Here is a 19,153-nt window from a genome sequence, read left to right as displayed (position 1 = left end):
CACAACACGCTTACGTCACGGGTCAAAGCCGACGAGTAAGATCGGACCTTTCTGTTGACCCATTTCACGTAATCTAAGCATTTCATCTTCAAAAGATGTCTGTGTTGCAGACTCCGTTGTTAGTGATTTTATATGTGTCTCTCGTGTAGTAACACTTGTGGTAGCTGTTTCTTCTGTGTTAGGAGACAGTTTTATTGTTTTTGCAGTAACACTTTCACGTTTATATGGCAATTTTCTCTTCATCGTCACTAGTTGTGGGCTATTCGGTACGTCAAATAACGTAGGAACTGCATTCCATACCAATGTCTTCTTTTCCGCGCTCATGAACTGGTATGACTCGAAATGTAACGCACAAAACTTCACGTTATTGTGCAAATAAAGGACATCTTTTTGCAGTAGGTCCTGTCTTCTACTATTATTAATCATTTCTTGCTCCTAAAAAAGAAAAACAAGTTCAGTAATTCAATACAGTTTAGAAAAAAATCGTAAGTAAAGAGCGCTCTAATGTGATGTTTCATACCTCTCAGGGTCCTTAGGAAACCTAAAGAATGACAAATGTGGTGTCTTCTTCCCATTGTTACTGCAATTGATTGCGCTACAAACGCTGCCTTTCGTAAAAACCATCTTAAAAATGAATATAAACGATACTGTTTACATTTATACTGTGACGATAACTTGACAACAGAGACCTCTACCCATGCCTTCGAGAAAACCAAAGTATATCTTTGCAATGAGCGCAGCCGCAGTACCTCTCGTTATGTTGTCAGGTTCAGCTAAACTGGTGGCTCTCCGACCTTTGCTTAACGTGATTCAGAAGAATAAAGACCTTCAGTTCAGCAACAATAACTTTATTGCGAGCGCCTATCTGACGACGCCCGGCATGCATGGACTGATCGGAGTTATAAAATTTGCTTCCGGCCTCTACAGAAGGATCCTTAATCCTGGGAAAACTTCCGTAGTTATTGGAGAGAAGACAGTACTCGTCCACACAAGCCAGGAGGCACGGAACTACCAATTAAGGAATAATAATAATAAACAGAACGTATATAAAAGCTAGAAAACACAGCACCTCTAGAGGTTGGGCGCGGAACTACACAGACGTCGTGTACAGTAATTACGACCGCACTGCACTGCGCGCGCGCACACACACACACACACACACACACACACACACCGGCGAGCTTGAATTAGTGCGCTGCAGCGTCGCTACATCAGCCCCCTGGGCGGAAGCGGAGCGTCGGCGTCGAGATACCGCGTCGGAAAGTGCACACGACGTCCAGAACGGGTCGTCCGCGTCGGAGGAAGAGGAACAGCTTCAGGAGGCGGATGTTGTGCTGCGTTGGGCGGCGGATGCTGACGAGCCGGCACCGGACATGTGGCGTCAGTGTCTGGAACAGCGGTAGGTGGATGCCTACGACGAGGTGCCGCCAGTGGGGTGTCAGGAAAAACATACGCAGGTTTAACCCGATTCAACAGAACAGTCGTGGTTTTGCCGTTCACTAGGATATCCATCGTGTGTGCACTGCGCCGTAGCACTTCATGTGGACCAGAATAAGGAGCTTGTAGAGGCGGTTTAATGCCCTTGGTGCGGAGCATGACGTGACGACATCGTTCCAGGTCCTGGTGCCCGAAAGTGGGCGGCTTGCCATGACGTGTGGCTTTCGGAGGGCGAATCTTTGATACATGGTCCCTCAAGCATCGCAAGAAATCCGGCTGGCCCTTAGCAACTGTCTCTATGGCATCAGCGTCTACAAAGTCACCAGGAAGGCGCAGTGTTTCTCCATAAACCAATTCTGCCGCTGACGACCCCAGGTCTGGTTTGAAAGTCGTCCGTAAGCCTAACAAGACCACTGGTAGTGCAGTTGTCCAGATTTCTTCGTAGCACATCAGCTCGGCCTTCAAAAGTCGGTGCAAGCGTTCGATTATTCCGTTGCTTGCTGGGTGATAACTTGTGGTCTTATGGTGGGTGTAATCACAGAACTCGGCCAGCTGTGAGAACAGGTCTGGTTCAAATTGCCATCCGCCGTCAGTTGTAATACGTAGTGGGCACTCAAATCTTGCCAACTAAGTCATTGCAAAAACGGAAGCTAATGTGTCTGCTGTGATATTATCCACTGGTACTGCCTCCGGCCAACGTGTAAAACGGTCGATCATTGTAAACAGATATCTTTGTCCGTTCGAAGGTGCAAGTGGTCCGACTACATCCAAGTGAACGTGGGCAAAGCGGGCGGTGGTATCAGGAAAATCGCCGATCGGTGCGTGTACATGGCGGTTAATCTCGCAGCGTTGGCACTGAAGACAAGATCGGACCCACTCGCGGCAGTCTTTTTGTATGCCCGGCCACACGAAACGCTAGGGTCACTTGAACTGTCAAATGGTAACAACTTTCACAGCAGTAAGTGTCGCGACTGTATATATTAGACTGTGTTATCGTCATGACTGCGGGTGCCATCTATCAGAAGAATTAAAGCAGAAAGTCTTTATACGCTGACTTTCTGCTGGTTCATTCATTACAAATCAGGGATCTGTTGCTGTCTTTTTTTCTTTGAAAGTAACCTTCTGCTCACTTCATACTCATTATGTACTTAGCAGTATGTAGTACGAATAGCACATAAGAAGCTCCCCCAACGGTCAATAAGTGTGCTGGTTGTGTGAAGTATGTTCTAATTTGTGCAAAAATTTCAAGTATTGCTGTATTTTCTTTCTTTGAAAGTGAGAACCTGTCAACTACATATTAATCATTTATGTAGTGTTATGAATTACAAAAAATACTTAAGGATAAGCTCCTCCATTGTTAAATAGATGTACTGGTTGTGTGAAAAATGTTCTCATATGCGCAAAAAATTTCAGTTCACTGCCAGGAAAGTAAACTTCTTCCTGTCCTCTTGAAAGTAACTGAAACAACTAGAAAGAAAACCAGCAGAAATATGCCTGAACCATTATTAGAATATATTTCGTACACATATGTGCTTAATTTGAAGATGATCTTCTTTGAAACAGTAGCCTCCAAAAATAACTAGTTCGTAAATTTTTTATACATTATAGGCGGCTGACAGTGAGACTAAGTCACTTTTTAATTCCTTGTTACATATATCAGTCTTGTTTATGTTTTTTTTATTCTGATGATGAGTGATATTTCGTTTTTACCATATAATCAACGTGTTTTAAATATTCACTCTCACTTCCGTATTTCATGCGTAATTTATAAATGATTGCCAACGACAAGTCACAGAAGCTGTCAGAAATGTGAAGATGAATATTAACATTTTTGCGAATGGCAGAACACGAACAAAAAATTCCACACATACAAGTTTAGTTTATCCTGTCCCAGTATCCCATTTCAGTACGCGCGCCACCTTCCTGGCAATCGTATACAGCTACTGAGACCCTTAAACGCTGAATAACTCATTATTTGACATTCAGCGTCAATAAATTGCACCTTTTCGAGAGATCCTCAATGTGCTGCTATTTTTGAACAGCATTTATTTACAAGATCTATATTACAAGTTGGCTATAATGTAAAAAACGCAAATTGCGAGCTTGAAAAAATCTAATATGGTCTCATCCAGGGGGAGTGTCCTTCAGCCAAAATATATCTTTGAAAGGAGCGCAGCCTCAGTTCCTCCCGTGATGTATACATACAAATAAATATTTACAAACAAAAGAAAGTGTTTGTTTTGTGCAAATGTGAAGTGCTGAGACATTCGTATAGACAGGTAGTTGCGTGTGGACGGATCTGTAAAGATGTTACTATCTAGGGATAACATGCGGTAGAATTCTTGTTTTTTGGTAGTTAAGGTAATTTTCTAAGCACAGCTTTGGCATAAAATATTTTTTTTTTTTAGTTCCCAGCACAGCGTCAAATAATTTTAGCATCACTTTGTTTTAAGTATCACGTGGGAATAGCGCGTAATTTTCAAATTTTGATTATTTGCTTCATGTGTCTGCATCCTAATATCTCTTGTCTCAAGATCTACAGTTGTTTTCATATAGTGTGCTCTATTATGTTTTAATTACCTGTTTTGTTACTGAATGCAAAACATAAAACATGGTAATTCAGATATTCATTGCAATTCAGGTCGTCTGAACTTGGTGTGGAAAGATTAATAAAATAAAAAAAAGCGTAAGTGCCAAATGGCTGTTTAGTAGAAAATTCGTGTTGCAATACACTTGTATTTCGTTGCTGTAGGACTTTTTATTTGTTAATCTACTTGTTATTCGTAGACCATAAATATTGTATGCCGTTTAACTGCAAGTCCTAGCATTTCCATTTGAAATGTGTGGCTAGCACGTTGAAATGAGTGATAGAATGTTTTTGAAGGAATATTGTTTGTGTACAGTATCATACAGTCAGCAACGTAATGGATGCAAAAACGAGTTATGTGAATAAAAGTTCACCTTCATATGGTGGGGTGCGAGATAACAGATGTTACGAAGTGGATCCTTTTCGTTTCCTCTTCCTTAAAATTAGATAGTATGGCATGTGTCACGTTCATTGTTCACAGAATCTGCTACATACTGTTTCGTTGAAGCACCCAGAAATACAAAGCCAAAGAATGTGGACGAGTCATTTGTTTCTTTAACATCTTCATAGAGTGGTTTATACATATTGAACGCTGGATTGATAAGTTTATAAGTTTCGATGTGACTAGTATTATTAACAGTATTCCCAATAACGACTCCCCTCACTGGAGCTCACTCAACACAATCCTGCATCTTTTTAATTTCATTTTAGCGAAACTTGTTTATAAATGACCTCAACATACTATAATAATAGGGAATGCATATTTTTTTTGAAACCGATGCAAGAGTGACACAATGCATTTGAAAGCATTTCGGACTATATTAAGTAGTGTTGTTCAACTCAGACTACTCAATAATTAATACCACAAAAATGTACTAAACATCTTCTCTATTGACATTTTCATGCCATAGATACAGTGAGCAGGTCTGACTCATCTTTCTAAACCAGAAGTAAGAGATATTGCAGGATATATAATATAATTAATCCTTTAAAGTATAAGTATAATGGGCACTTCCTCAAATTGTGATAGAGTGGCATACAACATGGGTTGGCTTTTTGTCTCTTTTGTAGAATACCTGTGTCAAGTAAAATATTATTAGTGTTGCCTGAAGTATGTTGTTGCATATTGCATAACTACTAAACAAAAATGATAATGTGTATTGTTGCAGAAGGAATTGCTTTCTTCTTACTAAATGCAAACTGAAATGAGGATGTGTATTGGTGTTACAGCAATTGTTTTCTTCTTGCTAAATGCATCACTGGGAAGGGTATGATTGTGGAAGCATGTTATGACAGCCTTGCTCCATCCTTATCATTCTTGACCTTTCAGGTCTATGAAAGTCTGTGTGGATTATTTCACTTTATGTTTTGTTCTTAAATACTAATACTAAGACGTGTCCAATATTGTTGTAGGAGATCTACAGATACTACTACTACTACTACTACTACTACTACTACTACCACCTCAACCATCACCACCACTACCACTACAACCTACTAACAAGCACTACCATTAGTTGTGTGTTGAATGTAAATGTATGAATTAACATTACCTTAATATTGCGCTTATATTAACTGTGTACGGCATGATTAATTTGTTGCAGATGGTTTCAACACTACAGCTTCTCCTGCCATCACTTGACAACCTAGCAGGTTGCAGCTCTGAAGCCTGACCTGTGCTTGCTTAAGATCCCCCTCATATGAGAGACAGGCATCAGCTGGACAGAAGAGTGTTACTCTTACGTTCAGCAAGCAGCTAGAGAGTACCTCGGGTATTGTACCAAACTCAGACTTGTGAACACGAGCATCAAGTTCATCCATTATAATCTTGTTAGTAGTGACAGAATGTACCACATAATTGAAAACCTAGGTTAAAGTGCACTTATGGTGTTGGCGGAACTTTCACTGTGTGGTGCTGTTGGTAATTCATTTCTGTTGGCCATATTTTTGATGAAGGCCTTACTGGCTGGAAGCTGTATTTGTGACAGTCTTTTTGTTGTGCCTATGTGCGACTCAGCATCTCCGCTGTATATTGTGTAGCAACTTTCCTTCTCATAATATTTTTTCATTCCATCCTGGATTTTCCATTGTTTGAATCTAATGATGTGTTTCTGTGAAGTATAGGAATCAATTACTTAATTGTATTAATAACATTAGAGAAGTTGCTCACACACACACACACACACACACACAAAACTTTTTTTTTTCATCGATTGCTGAAATATCACACTAGGTGACCAATCTTTTAAAATTGTCATGCATTGTGTTTCCTATCTGGGTGTTTAACAATTCATGTTACACACTTCTAGAAGTTGTACAGGGGACTTAGCAGATCAGGTTTTACATAAGAACCCATGTCCAGAAACAGTTTGTTTGTGTGGTACAAGGAAAAGTAGTAGTACAGATTTCATAGTGTGATACTGAAACATCTGTTAAATATGACGACTGCCAAGTTCGGTGCACACAGTGTATTGCAAAGTAACTTTGCATAAACTCTGTTCAACATGCTGCAGCCATGATCTGTGCAACCTTATCTTCCTCCAAATGTACAAGGGTCACATAAGCGAGACTCTTCATGTGGTCCCTCAAGAAAAAATTCTTTCAGCCTGTTCTATCTACACCTGGTCCTTCCACCATTTTGCAGGTCTTCCAATGCATCTTTTACCTTGTGGAGTATATCACCCAAAATGTAGTATTCATCTTGATTTGTCCATTCCTGACAGGTGGGATATCCATTTTTGTCGGTATTCGTCAGCCTTACTGTTTATATCGAAAATATTTCATTCCTTCATGATATCTGTATTTCTTTTGTAGTCTAGCTTGGTGTGTCCTTCTTTGTCCTGAGGAATTTCATTTCATTGGCTTGGAATCTTATTTTATCTTTCTTTTTCATTACCCAAGATCCACTTTCATATAGTATTATTAGTATTTACATAACTTTATAAAGTTTTAGATATGTTTTGGTTCTTACTTTACATTTAAGTAGTTACATTTCTCAATTTTGTCTTTTTTTTTCTAGGTCTCCCCTGTACGACAACATGGTCCCTAGAAATTTGAATCTATCTACTTGCACTGTAATCTTGTTGTCTATAATACTTTTGTTGTTACTGGTTTTTTCCACAGAAAGCCATGGCTTTTGTTTTTTGTATTGATATTGATATATTATATATCTAGCATGTTTGGTATAGTCTGTAGGCAGATCTCTGCTGTCAATCTTCATTATTCGAAATTAACGCCTGGTCATCTGCAAATAACAGAGTCATAATGTAATCTTTCTGGTTGAAGTTATATGCATAATTCTTCAGTTTCATTCTCCATTGCTGTATAATGTCATCAGTGTATATACTAAAAAGCAGTGGAGAGAGGTTACAATGTTGTGGAACTCCTAAATTAATAACCTTTGTTGTTTTTTCGTTATTCCCAATTCTTTGGATTCTTGTATTAGCGTAGATCTTTCGAACTACGTGTACAACATGTATTGGTATACCTTTTGTTATTAAAATTTCCCACAATAGTTGTCTATTTACTTTATTAAAAATATATCTAAAAACAAAGATGATGTAACTTACCAAACGAAAGTGTTGGTATGTTGATAGACACACAAACAAACTCAAACACACACACAAAATTAAAAAAGCTTTACATAATCGACGAAAAGGATGTGTGTTTTTGTATTGAACTCCTTACGTTTTTCTATAATTTTCTGTAGCAAAAAATTTGTTGTCTGTATGGCTTCTCCCCTTTCTAAATCCATTTTGTTCTTCTGACAGCCGGCACTCCATTATGGGTTTGTCTTTCGGTTATTATTCTAGCGTAGATCTTACGTGCTACATTTAATAGTGATATGCCTCATTAATTTTCGGGTTTTGATCTGTCTCCTTTTTTAAATATCGATTTTAGAAGTGAGATCTTCCATTCTTTTGGTATTTCCTTTTGTTATCCAGCAAAGATACAAAAGTCTGAGAAACTTTTTTTAAATGCTACTGAAGAATATTTTATTAGTTCGCTGTTAATGCCATAACTTATTACTGCCTTTAAATTCTTTGTATATGTGAGAACATGTTCTAATTCTTGAAATTCGAGATTATCTGGATTTGTTTCAAGATCTTCATTATTTTCTGTGTTCATTTGATCAGTCCACATGTCCTCATAATAATTCAGCCAGTCTTTGTTCTTTATTACATTGATATCTACCACATCCTTTTCACGTATTTTATACGCAAGTGTTTGTCTCCCATGAACATCATTTTTGATCCTGGCAACGAAGTTATCCCAACAGTCTTTATATTATGTAAGGTGTGTGGTAAGTGCTAGGTTCTGTGCACTCTGCAGGTGGCGTGTTCTCACTGCACTGCAGTCTATGTTGACAACATCCACAACCATACTAAACTGTGCATCAGAATCGTTATGGCTGCAGGCCTGAAACTGACATGTAGCTTACTTGTGTAAACTGCAATGTTGCTAACCTGTTTTTATATATGACGTAATTCTATTCCAAGTGTTTGGATGAAACTTAGTCCAGACCAAATAAGCTGTAAGCAGATATTAGACAGACAATAAATGGAATAGTAGCAGTCATCACTAACAGGACAAACACAGAGAAACAATTTGAACTGTTAGACAATTTTTATACATTAGATAGAATACAAGACAGCACAAAAAAATTTACAAAAATTCACTGGCACAGGAAAAAAAAATCACATGTTACTGGCATTTTTCTTCTTCCAGTATTTTAGTTTTTCTTTCAGGGCCAGAATCTTTAAATTTTTGATCCTCAGCTCCTTATGTTCTGCCTTCATCATGTGTAATTGGGCCTCCTGTAGTTCCACTCTCTTCTTGCACTTATTTTCGATTACTGTTCCCGAACCTGATGGCCATGGTTTTGCAGGTATCCTGCGGCAATGCCATGTATTTTTCGGTGTGCAAATGTTTTCATTGGGTGGATCAGGAGACTGCAAAACAGACTGCAGCTGGGTGACATCCACCAGAACATTCCTTGATGTCTCTTTACTTTGTATTACGTCAGGTGTGTGGTAAGTGCTAGGTTCTGTGCACTCTGCGGGTGGCGTGTTGTCACTGCACTGCACTGCACTGCACTCCACTCCATGTTGTCGACATCCACAATCATACTAAACTGTGCATCGGAATTGTATGCATTTGTTAACGGTTTCATTGAGGAACCAACAATTTCTAACAGTTTAGCCCGATCATGGATCTTTGTTTCTTGGGTAAGCTTCCCCCCACCTGTTTTATACACTTCCACCTTTTCTTCTGCAAGGTCTTTTCGAAGTCTTCTTTTCATGTTTTCATAACAGGTTTTCAGCCTGTCACAGGATCTTTTTGTCACACCTGAAATTAAGTAAATGTTGTATTTTGTGGTACCATAAATTAATTCTTATATTACTTCCATTTTGCATTCTGAGGCTCTTAACTTATAACTGCAGTAAAAATCGCCGATCGGTGCGTGTACATGGCGGTTAATCTTGCAGCGTTGGCACTGAAGACAAGATCGGACCCACTCGCAGCAGTCTTTTTGTATGCCCGGCCACACGAAACGCTAGGGTCACTTGAACTGTCAAATGGTAACAACTTTCACAGCAGTAAGTGTCGCGACTGTATATATTAGACTGTGTTATCGTCATGACTGCGGGTGCCATCTATCAGAAGAATTAAAGCAGAAAGTCTTTATACGCTGACTTTCTGCTGGTTCATTCATTACAAATCAGGGATCTGTTGCTGTCTTTTTTTCTTTGAAAGTAACCTTCTGCTCACTTCATACTCATTATGTACTTAGCAGTATGTAGTACGAATAGCACATAAGAAGCTCCCCCAACGGTCAATAAGTGTGCCGGTTGTGTGAAGTATGTTCTAATTTGTGCAAAAATTTCAAGTATTGCTGTATTTTCTTTCTTTGAAAGTGAGAACCTGTCAACTACATATTAATCATTTATGTAGTGTTATGAATTACAAAAAATACTTAAGGATAAGCTCCCCCATTGTTAAATAGATGTACTGGTTGTGTGAAAAATGTTCTCATATGCGCAAAAAATTTCAGTTCACTGCCAGGAAAGTAAACTTCTTCCTGTCCTCTTGAAAGTAACTGAAACAACTAGAAAGAAAACCAGCAGAAATATGCCTGAACCATTATTAGAATATATTTCGTACACATATGTGCTTAATTTGAAGATGATCTTCTTTGAAACAGTAGCCTCCAAAAATAACTAGTTTGTAAATTTTTTATACATTATAGGCGGCTGACAGTGAGACTAAGTCACTTTTTAATTCCTTGTTACATATATCAGTCTTGTTTATGTTTTTTTTATTCTGATGATGAGTGATATTTCGTTTTTACCATATAATCAACGTGTTTTAAATATTCACTCTCACTTCCGTATTTCATGCGTAATTTATAAATGATTGCCAACGACAAGTCACAGAAGCTGTCAGAAATGTGAAGATGAATATTAACATTTTTGCGAATGGCAGAACACGAAGGTGTGTGGTAAGTGCTAGGTTCTGTGCACTCTGCAGGTGGCATATTCTCACTGCACTGCACTGCACTCTATGTTGACAACATCCACAGTCATACTAAACTGTGCATCAGAATCGTTATGGCTGCAGGCCTGCAACTGACATGTAGCTTACTTGTGCAAACGGTAGGCTAACCTGTTTTTATATATGAAGTAATTCTAATTTCAAGTGTTTGGATGAAACTTAGTCCAGACCAAATAAGGTGTAAGCAGATATTAGACAGACAACAACTAGAATAGTAGCAGTCATCACTAACAGGATAAACACAGAGAAACAATTTGAACTGTTAGACAATTTTAATACATTAGATAGAATACAACACAGCACAAAAAAATTACAAATATTCACTGGCACTGGAAAAAAAATCACATGTTACTGCCATTTTTCTTCTTCCAGTATTTTAGTTTTTCTTACAGGGCCAGAATCTTTAATTTTTTAATCATCAGCTCCTTCTTATGTTCTGCCTTCATCATGTGTAATTGGGCCTCCTGTAGTTCCACTCTCTTCTTGCACTTATTTTCGATTACTGTTCCCGAACCTGATGGCCTTGGTTTTGCAGGTATCCTGCAGCAATGCCATGTATTTTTCGGTGTGCAAATGTTTTCATTGGGTGGATCAGGAGACTGCGAAACAGACTGCAGCTGGGTGACATCCACCAGAACATTCTTTGATGTCTCTTTACTTTGTATTACGTCAGGTGTGTGGTAAGTGCTAGGTTCTGTGCACTCTGCGGGTGGCGTGTTGTCACTGCACTGCACTGCACTCCACTCCATGTTGTCGACATCCACAATCATACTAAACTGTGCATCGGAATTGTATGCATTTGTTAACGGTTTCATTGAGGAACCAACAATTTCTAACAGTTTAGCCCGATCATGGATCTTTGTTTCTTGGGTAGGCTTCCCCCCACCTGTTTTATACACTTCCACCTTTTCTTCTGCAAGGTCTTTTCGAAGTCTTCTTTTCATGTTTTCATAACAGGTTTTCAGCCTGTCACAGGATCTTTTTGTCACACCTGAAATTAAGTAAATGTTGTATTTTGTGGTACCATAAATTAATTCTTATATTACTTCCATTTTGCATTCTGAGGCTCTTAACTTATAACTGCAGTAAAAATCTGACATATACATATGGCTGTTGTTTGCATTTCAGTCCATTAAATAGTAAGTGGTATAGGCAAATGTAAAGAATATGGCACAGGGCTAACTGAAAAACCTATGTTCACAGTTTTCAACAAGAAAGTGTCCATTAGTCACATAATATTTAGTTAACAGTTGTGCAGCATTAGATTTTAAATTTAAAACAAACAAAACAATTCCATCCGTAAATGTATGTAGCCCTATAACGTATTTCAGTGGTACGCCATTAATGCTTTAAAATTTAAAACTAAAAGCCAGAGTGTGCCGTATCCTATGCTTACGATGAGTGGCATGGTGAACAGACAAAGGCCCTTTTTTTATTACTCCCATTTTTGTATTTGGATTAAAATTACTTTGTGACAAGACATTTCAGCGAGTCGAGTGGTAGGGGCCAGCTGTTGTCCAGTCTTAGTTCATTCTTGAGCGCCATGTGCTTGCTTTGTGTTGCCTGTTTGATTTTCCTTCCACAGAATCAATAACCATACTTGACACCTGTTTTCTCTCTGGTGGCTTCATTTCTGACCCTTTCTCAACTGGATATCCCTGCAGACCAACTCCAAAAGTCCATCTCAGTTGCCATTAATCTTTTCACTAACTGGGATTTACCTGTTGTACCATTGAGTCACATGTGAGCCATATGTTGTAATGTTTCTATGAATGTTTTGAAATATTTTTTCTTTTGTCTTCTTTCTTATGTGTTAAAAGACCCAGGTTTCAGCTTTTAATAGTGTGAAGGACAAACTATACTTTTACTGTTAGTCAGATGGTGCTAACCTTCAATGCATTCGTTCGTAAAATGCCAAAAATCTTAATTGTCCAGTTTGTGGAGTGGAATTTTGACCTTCAAAAATGTTTTCACATTCCCTTGGGCCAGATATACTCAGTTGATTTTCTTTTTTGCAGCTTCAGAGTTGCTGCTAATTGAAGACTGCTTCTTCATAGGTGGACTGGACTGCATCTATACTCTGCAACCCACCATGACGTACATGTTAGAGAGTACATCACACTGTACCAGTTGCTAGGGTTTCTTCCCATTAAACTCGCGTATGGAGCGTGGGAAGAAATAATCCTTTGAATGCCTCTGAGTTCGCAGTAATTATTCTAATCTTACATTTTTTATCCATATGTGAGCAATACGTAGGGGGTTGTAATATATTTCCTAGAATCATCATTTAAAGCCGCTTCATTGACACTTTATTACTATACTTGCTCAGGATAGTTTACATCTATCTTAAAGAATCTCTCAGTTCATTTCCTTCAGTATCTCTGTGATACTCCCACAGAACAAACAAACCTTTGGCCATTTGTACTGCCCTCCACTGTATATGTTCAATATCCCCTGTTAGTCTTATTTGGTACAGGTCCGACACTTGAGCAATATTCTAAAACCAGTTGCACAAGTAATTTGTAAGCTATCTCCTTCTGATTGCACTTCCCCAGTATTCTACCAATAAACCAAAGTCGGCCATCTGCTTTACCCATGACCGTGCCTATGCCATCATTCCATTTTATATCCCTACAAACTGTTACACACAGGTAATTGCAAGAATTAGCCAATTCTAGCTGTGACTCATTGATACTGTAGTCATAGGAAACTGCTTTTTCATTTCGTGAAGTCCACAGTTTTACAGTTTTTAACATGTAAAGCAAGTTGTCAGTCCCTCTGTGCACCACTTTGAAATCTTATTAAGATCTGATGAAATATTTAGGCAGTTCTTTCAGACAGTACTTCATTATAGATAACTCCATCATCTGCAAAAAGCCTGATATTAGTATTAATATTGTTCCCTAGGTCATTAATACACAACATGAACAATTAGAGTCCCAACACTCTTTCCTGGGACACACCTGAAGGTGTCATCTGCCGATGACTCTCCATCTGAGATAACATGCTGTGTCCTCCTTACCAAAAAGTCCTCAGTGCAGCCACAAATAGGATTGAACCCTTGACAGTAAGCATAGATGTGGTACTGAGTCAAATGTGCTGTTCAGAAATCAAGAAATACTGTGTGTACCTGATTGTCTTGATACAGAACTTTCAGTATGTCATGTGAGAAAAGTGTAAGTTCGGTTTTCAAAGAGCGATGTTTTTGGAATCCGTGCTCGTAGGTATTTAGGAGGTCCTTCTGTTTGAAATACCTCATTATGGTTGAAAACAGAATATTTTCTAAGATATAAACAGACATACTGCTATTAATTAGTTAATCATCTGCTCACACAGACAATCAAATAACACTTCGACAGGCAGTTACAGTGGTACAACTTTGAGGTTGCTGAGGGTGGCAGCAGTCAGAAATAGAGAACAGTAGACATGAAGGTTTCTGAATGCTGTCGACTTTCAGTGATTAGTGCTTGAGGCCGGCAGACAATTTATCGCGCCATTGCTGTAACTAGTCTGTTGCGGCTCATAACATTAAAAGCGGTGGCTTGTTTTTTTTTACAGGTTACTATCCCTTGCTGTAGGGGCTGTAATTTTGATATTTTCTCTAAACCAGCAAGGTAAAACAGAGGCCACTACTTCCACCTCATCAAGGGGATTTAGTGCTCACATACTCACACTGACCCGTGAACACTTACCAGTTTATCAGTGGGGGATAATTGAAAATTATTATTACTATTATCAGTACAATGCATGCAAGGGTCGTGCCAGGTGCGCGATATTGAAACTTTATCTATTGAATCTTTATCCTATCATTAAAGGCGTGAGACCTGCACGACCTTATAGCAACCGTTATCATGAGAATAGTTCTGCATTATTCTACTGTGACACTAAGGGTGATTTCACGTCATGAAAGGGAGAATGTAAAGATTAAAGAACTCATTTATTTAACAGTTGAATATTGAACAATTATGCAATCAAGTGGGGGTGGGGGAAGAAAGAATTGAGTTCAGCAGTCTGCCCCAACGTATGTTCATAATAAACCACGATGGCAGGAGAATAGGAATTTTAGGAACGATCGCCGTATTATCAAATGGAGTTCAATTTACTAAAGGAAGGGGTTGCAGGCACGCAACGACCACCACCATGAATCAGCCAAAGACTAAGAAAGATGCTACTGGGGGTGAATCGCTAGGCAGCCTCCTGTACTAACGCGAAACTATTCGTACAGGCAATACTAGATCACTTTGCTCGCGGTCCGACTACATTAACGAAGCATGAAGGGGCGCCAGACACTCACCACGTGGCGTAGGACCAAGGGCACAAGTTTTCAAGCTAGGCAGATCTAAATTATGAGTCAAATTTTGCACGGGATAACTGAAAGAGCTACTGCCAGACGAAGAGGAAAAGTGAGCATGAAAGTATACACTTTAGTGCCGAACTGCAAGCTACTGTGACTAACCAACACATCGCGCACATTATGCCCAACTGTACACGGAAAACCTATAGTCTTATAACCTGAAAAAAATTGTGTAAACCGTAATTTAAGGAACACACATCAGTAAAATGACCTGTAAGGTTCCCTCTGGGCCGCAGGGTGCAAAGCTACATGCCGACGTGCTGCCCTCACCCATAAGTAAAGAAAATTGCTAGCACCAAGCTCCTCTCACAGATCACTGTGAGACAAACTGTAAACGTCGTCAAATAAATTAGGCAACCCATAGAAATTATTAACAGGGCCTGAATTATTATGTTACCGAATACCAGAATGCTGGCATTAGAAATATGAAATACAAGCACTGAATGGTGAATGAAGTGTACGTCCTTCAACATTCTAATTTATGTAAGTTACCAATGAATAATAAGATTGTTAAATATATGGCTCAAGAATAATGGAGCAACACGGTGTCGCCCCACTCCTCATTGTTGCCAAATTTATTCAAGACATTGTATCCACGATGTCTTTTCTTTCTGACATGTCTGAAAGAATAGAGACCACATATATAATGAAGCAAGACTGGCCAATGATCCCTTCAGTGCAATGTTTACCATGCTTGAAATATTATAGGAACTGGCAAAATGCTGCAATTAATGAGGATAATGGTCAAGAACACTGTGTCAGTAGTGGGCAAATGAATTGGGAATTTGGGTCTGGTGGGAGGAATGCTAGGGTAGTCCAAGTAGTTGTGATGAACAATGTGTACTCAGTGGCCAGAGCATCAGCCTAGTAAGCAGGAGACTTGGCTTCGAACCCTGGTCTGGCACAAATTTTCAGTTTCTCCCATTGATGTAAATGTATGCCTATTACCAGCTAAATGCCATAATTCCTTTGCATCTAGCCTGATAAAGGATGCAGAATCAAAATAGTGTCTGTTCTTTCTTGCATGTCCAAAAGAAAGACACCACATTTATAAACTTTAACTGCATGTTTTCACATTCACTGGCCTCGCCAACTTGCAATCAAATTGTCACTCTCAAATCAAACTAGGTTTCAGGCTACAGTACAGATCAGTCCATGAACACAACAAAGATTGCTGGTTGGGGTGGGGGGTCGGGTGGGGGGAGGGGAGTACCGTTTCATACTTTAGCATTTTGAGCACGCCATATAAATCATTAATAGGTGACCTAATGAATGGCTGGGAACAGTAGTTAGTGCTTCTTGTTTCAATTTTCTTGGCAAATTTTTTCAGTGTTGTTTTTCAGTTCATGAACACAATGAAAAGCTTTGACATCTACATCTACAGCAGAAATATGTTTTTATTATATTCACTGTTGAATTTACGGCTGCAATAGGAGGAAGGAAATTCAATGTCATCATAACTCACTATCACTTGCTGTGCTGTCACCATTTTCCTGTATATGAAAGTCAGTCACATTGTCAACAAATAGTCAGCAGCGGTGACGACATGGTCGACAACATGCGAGAAATCTTGCACAGGATTCTTAAACTGCAGTTTCTTCCACATAGAAGCAAGTAGACTTTCATTTTCATCATTATTACCCAGATTTGGTGTGTCAGATTCATTTCCTCCATCTGCTTGAATGAATACCACATTTCAAAAGCAGTCGAACATGTTGGGACTCGTAACCTCTGTCCATGCCATTGCAATATCGTGCTAAGCATCTGAAATAGATACTTTAAAGAAAGCTGGATCCCTCCCAGCTTCTATCACAATTAATGCATTTTGCACAATGGCTTTACTGTAGTAAGGTTTGAAGGCATAGGTAATACCCAAATCGAACAGCTACAATGTGGGTGTGCAGTTTGGTGGCTGAAACTTCTAACTGAATGTTACGTAGATTTGTATTTTTTTGGATGTGCATGGCAGCAATCCACAAACGACAATTTTCCTGTTGTGGGTTCTTGTTCTTGCATCAGGGCTGTACAGTTGCTTCTTCAAAAATTCTGATGTCATCAATCCTTTGTTATTAGTGCTATAGTTTGTTGGCAGTGTTCTTACATTTTTAAAACAGTTTTTTGCCAATTTCAAACAGTTTCATTTCTTCTGAGCCATCAACATTTGTGCCTAGTATGATATGTTTTCCCTAGCTCATTGAAATCAGTGGGAAGAGGTGGTACATAATCTATGTCTTTCATGAACTACTCACAAGGAAAATTTCATGGTGTAAGATTAAGAGACCTTGTTGGCCAGAAGTTATGTGCTAAGGCTTCATTCCCCATGCAACCTGCCCATCATTGAGGTAGATATAAATTCAGAAAAACAAATCTAATTTTGGATTTAGTTTATTTATGTGAACAGTTTCACTACACAATCTTCAGGCCCCTTGACCAGCATGTAGGTGTAATTCAGCCTCGTGCAGTCGAAGTAGGGTCCTGTATTAAGTAACCGATGTCTGTATACTTCGGCTTTCAACAATGTGATCCCCTCATTGATCAGTTCATTGAGGAAATGCTGAACATTCAAATGCCAGTGGTGTGGAGCTCTGTCCTGTTGAAAAATGAAATTTCCTGTATCTTGATTCATTTGAGCAAAAACCCAGTTTTGCTGCAGTGTGAGATATGTTACTCTAGTAAGGGTCATTCCATACTATGTCATCCAGGGTCCTACATCCACCTGTCACAAATTGTATGCATAAAGATAAGAAAATATCCAAAGCTTCATCCAGTTCTAACAAGAAGCTTCTGAGTTATCACCATTTAAAGTTTTAGGTTGATTGTATTTCGGAGGGCTATTAAGACGTAACTAAAGCATGCATGCTTTTACAGAATTTGAAGCAAAATCGTTAGTTTTGAAGCTAGAGTCTTGGAATTTTTACTGTTTTGTTCTAAATTAAACACTGAAACTGATAGACCTATGAAATTCCGATTTATAATGTTCATTCATATTGGAAAAACTGTACTGAAACTCAAAATATTGTTAATTTCAAAATTGTGACTTAGGTGTAGAAAATTATGAATAGCTAAGATCTCTCTCCAAATAACTCAATACAATCAGCATAAAATTACCTTCCAAATGGTGCAAAAAAAAATTGGTTGGGTGCTGAGTTGTAATAATTTTATAACAAAGTGAAGTTGAATTTTGTAATTTACTTTGTAAAATACATGTTTGATATAATAATCAAATATCTGAAGTCAATAAAACTATGAGAATACCAGATGAACTGGAGTTTTATGTGTAAAATCTTTTAAAATAAAGGATACATACAGTGAGAATTTTACAAAATAGGTTTGCTTATATTTGAATACATGACTTGGCGATTATTCGTTTTCAAACAAATCCTTTGTACAAAGAGTTTTTGATGACTTCAATGTTTAATAATTATTCAGTTGAAGTATTATACTAAGTTTATATGAAGCAGTATGTACAATAATTACATTTAAATGTCCATTAAGGTTTTTTTTACAATAAAGCATTTAAATTGTTCCATGTTTTGATGATTTCCTTTCAGGAATTAGCATCAATCTCATATGATCTGCCAAACTGAGATGCTACCTCTGGAGGAGCTGTTACACATACAAGATGGGCTGGTGGAACAGGACATATGTCTTCTTTTTGAGAACAAAAGAGAGTTTCTGCTGGCCCGTGAGGGTGCATAAAAAGAATGTCATAGTCCCCTTCTTCTTCATTAAAACCCAGAACCATTCCTATCCACCAGTTTTGCTCATAAATTCATGCAACAAAAGAATGTAGGTTAGGTGTAATAGTCAGGATCGTCATAAAAATATTTTGTTTCAACAAAATTTCCTAGTTTGAACTCACTCGTTTGGCTGTAATTTCTTCGCAATAAGCTGGCTTAAAATAATGGAAACTTCTTGTACCCGGTATTGTTTGATCCATTTGAAATCTAGTTTTAAGCATTGTTCTTTTAGTTTCAATTTCTTCTTCCTTTAAAAATATAGTTTTGAGAATAAACTTTTGCAAAAATTGTACCTTTGTTCAGCGTTTATTATCTGCTCACTTTGCCTACTGCTCTGCAAGTTTTTTTTTTGGTAAAAGTTCTCTTGACTCTGGCCCCAATCACATCGCAGGTTCTTTTACCATGACTCGTAGTGTGAAATGACCAGCTTGCATTTAATTTAAAATATTTACAGTGAGAACCTAAATTTATCATACTTTT

At 38.3% G+C, this 19,153-nt stretch overlaps 1 long non-coding RNA gene across 5 annotated transcripts; it reads left to right on the top strand.

Annotated features, from left to right (window-relative positions):
• Nucleotides 1-3,594: 3,594 nt before the first annotated feature.
• Nucleotides 3,595-18,914, top strand: LOC124718860. 5 transcript variants are annotated; one of them, XR_007005923.1, is made up of 3 exons: nucleotides 3,595-3,798; nucleotides 5,629-5,796; nucleotides 18,485-18,914. It is a non-coding gene; the product is annotated as an uncharacterized LOC124718860 (long non-coding RNA). The 5 variants fall into 5 exon arrangements; XR_007005920.1 differs by having other exon boundaries at nucleotides 5,629-5,854; nucleotides 18,485-18,913; XR_007005919.1 differs by lacking the exon at nucleotides 18,485-18,914 and adding an exon at nucleotides 7,044-7,538.
• Nucleotides 18,915-19,153: the final 239 nt, after the last annotated feature.

The sequence above is a fragment of the Schistocerca piceifrons genome, chromosome 10, assembly GCF_021461385.2.
Source record: "Schistocerca piceifrons isolate TAMUIC-IGC-003096 chromosome 10, iqSchPice1.1, whole genome shotgun sequence".
In the NCBI taxonomy this organism is placed as follows: Eukaryota; Metazoa; Arthropoda; class Insecta; order Orthoptera; family Acrididae; genus Schistocerca; species Schistocerca piceifrons.
Note: the sequence above shows the minus strand (reverse complement) of the source record. Positions and strands in the feature narration are given on the sequence as shown.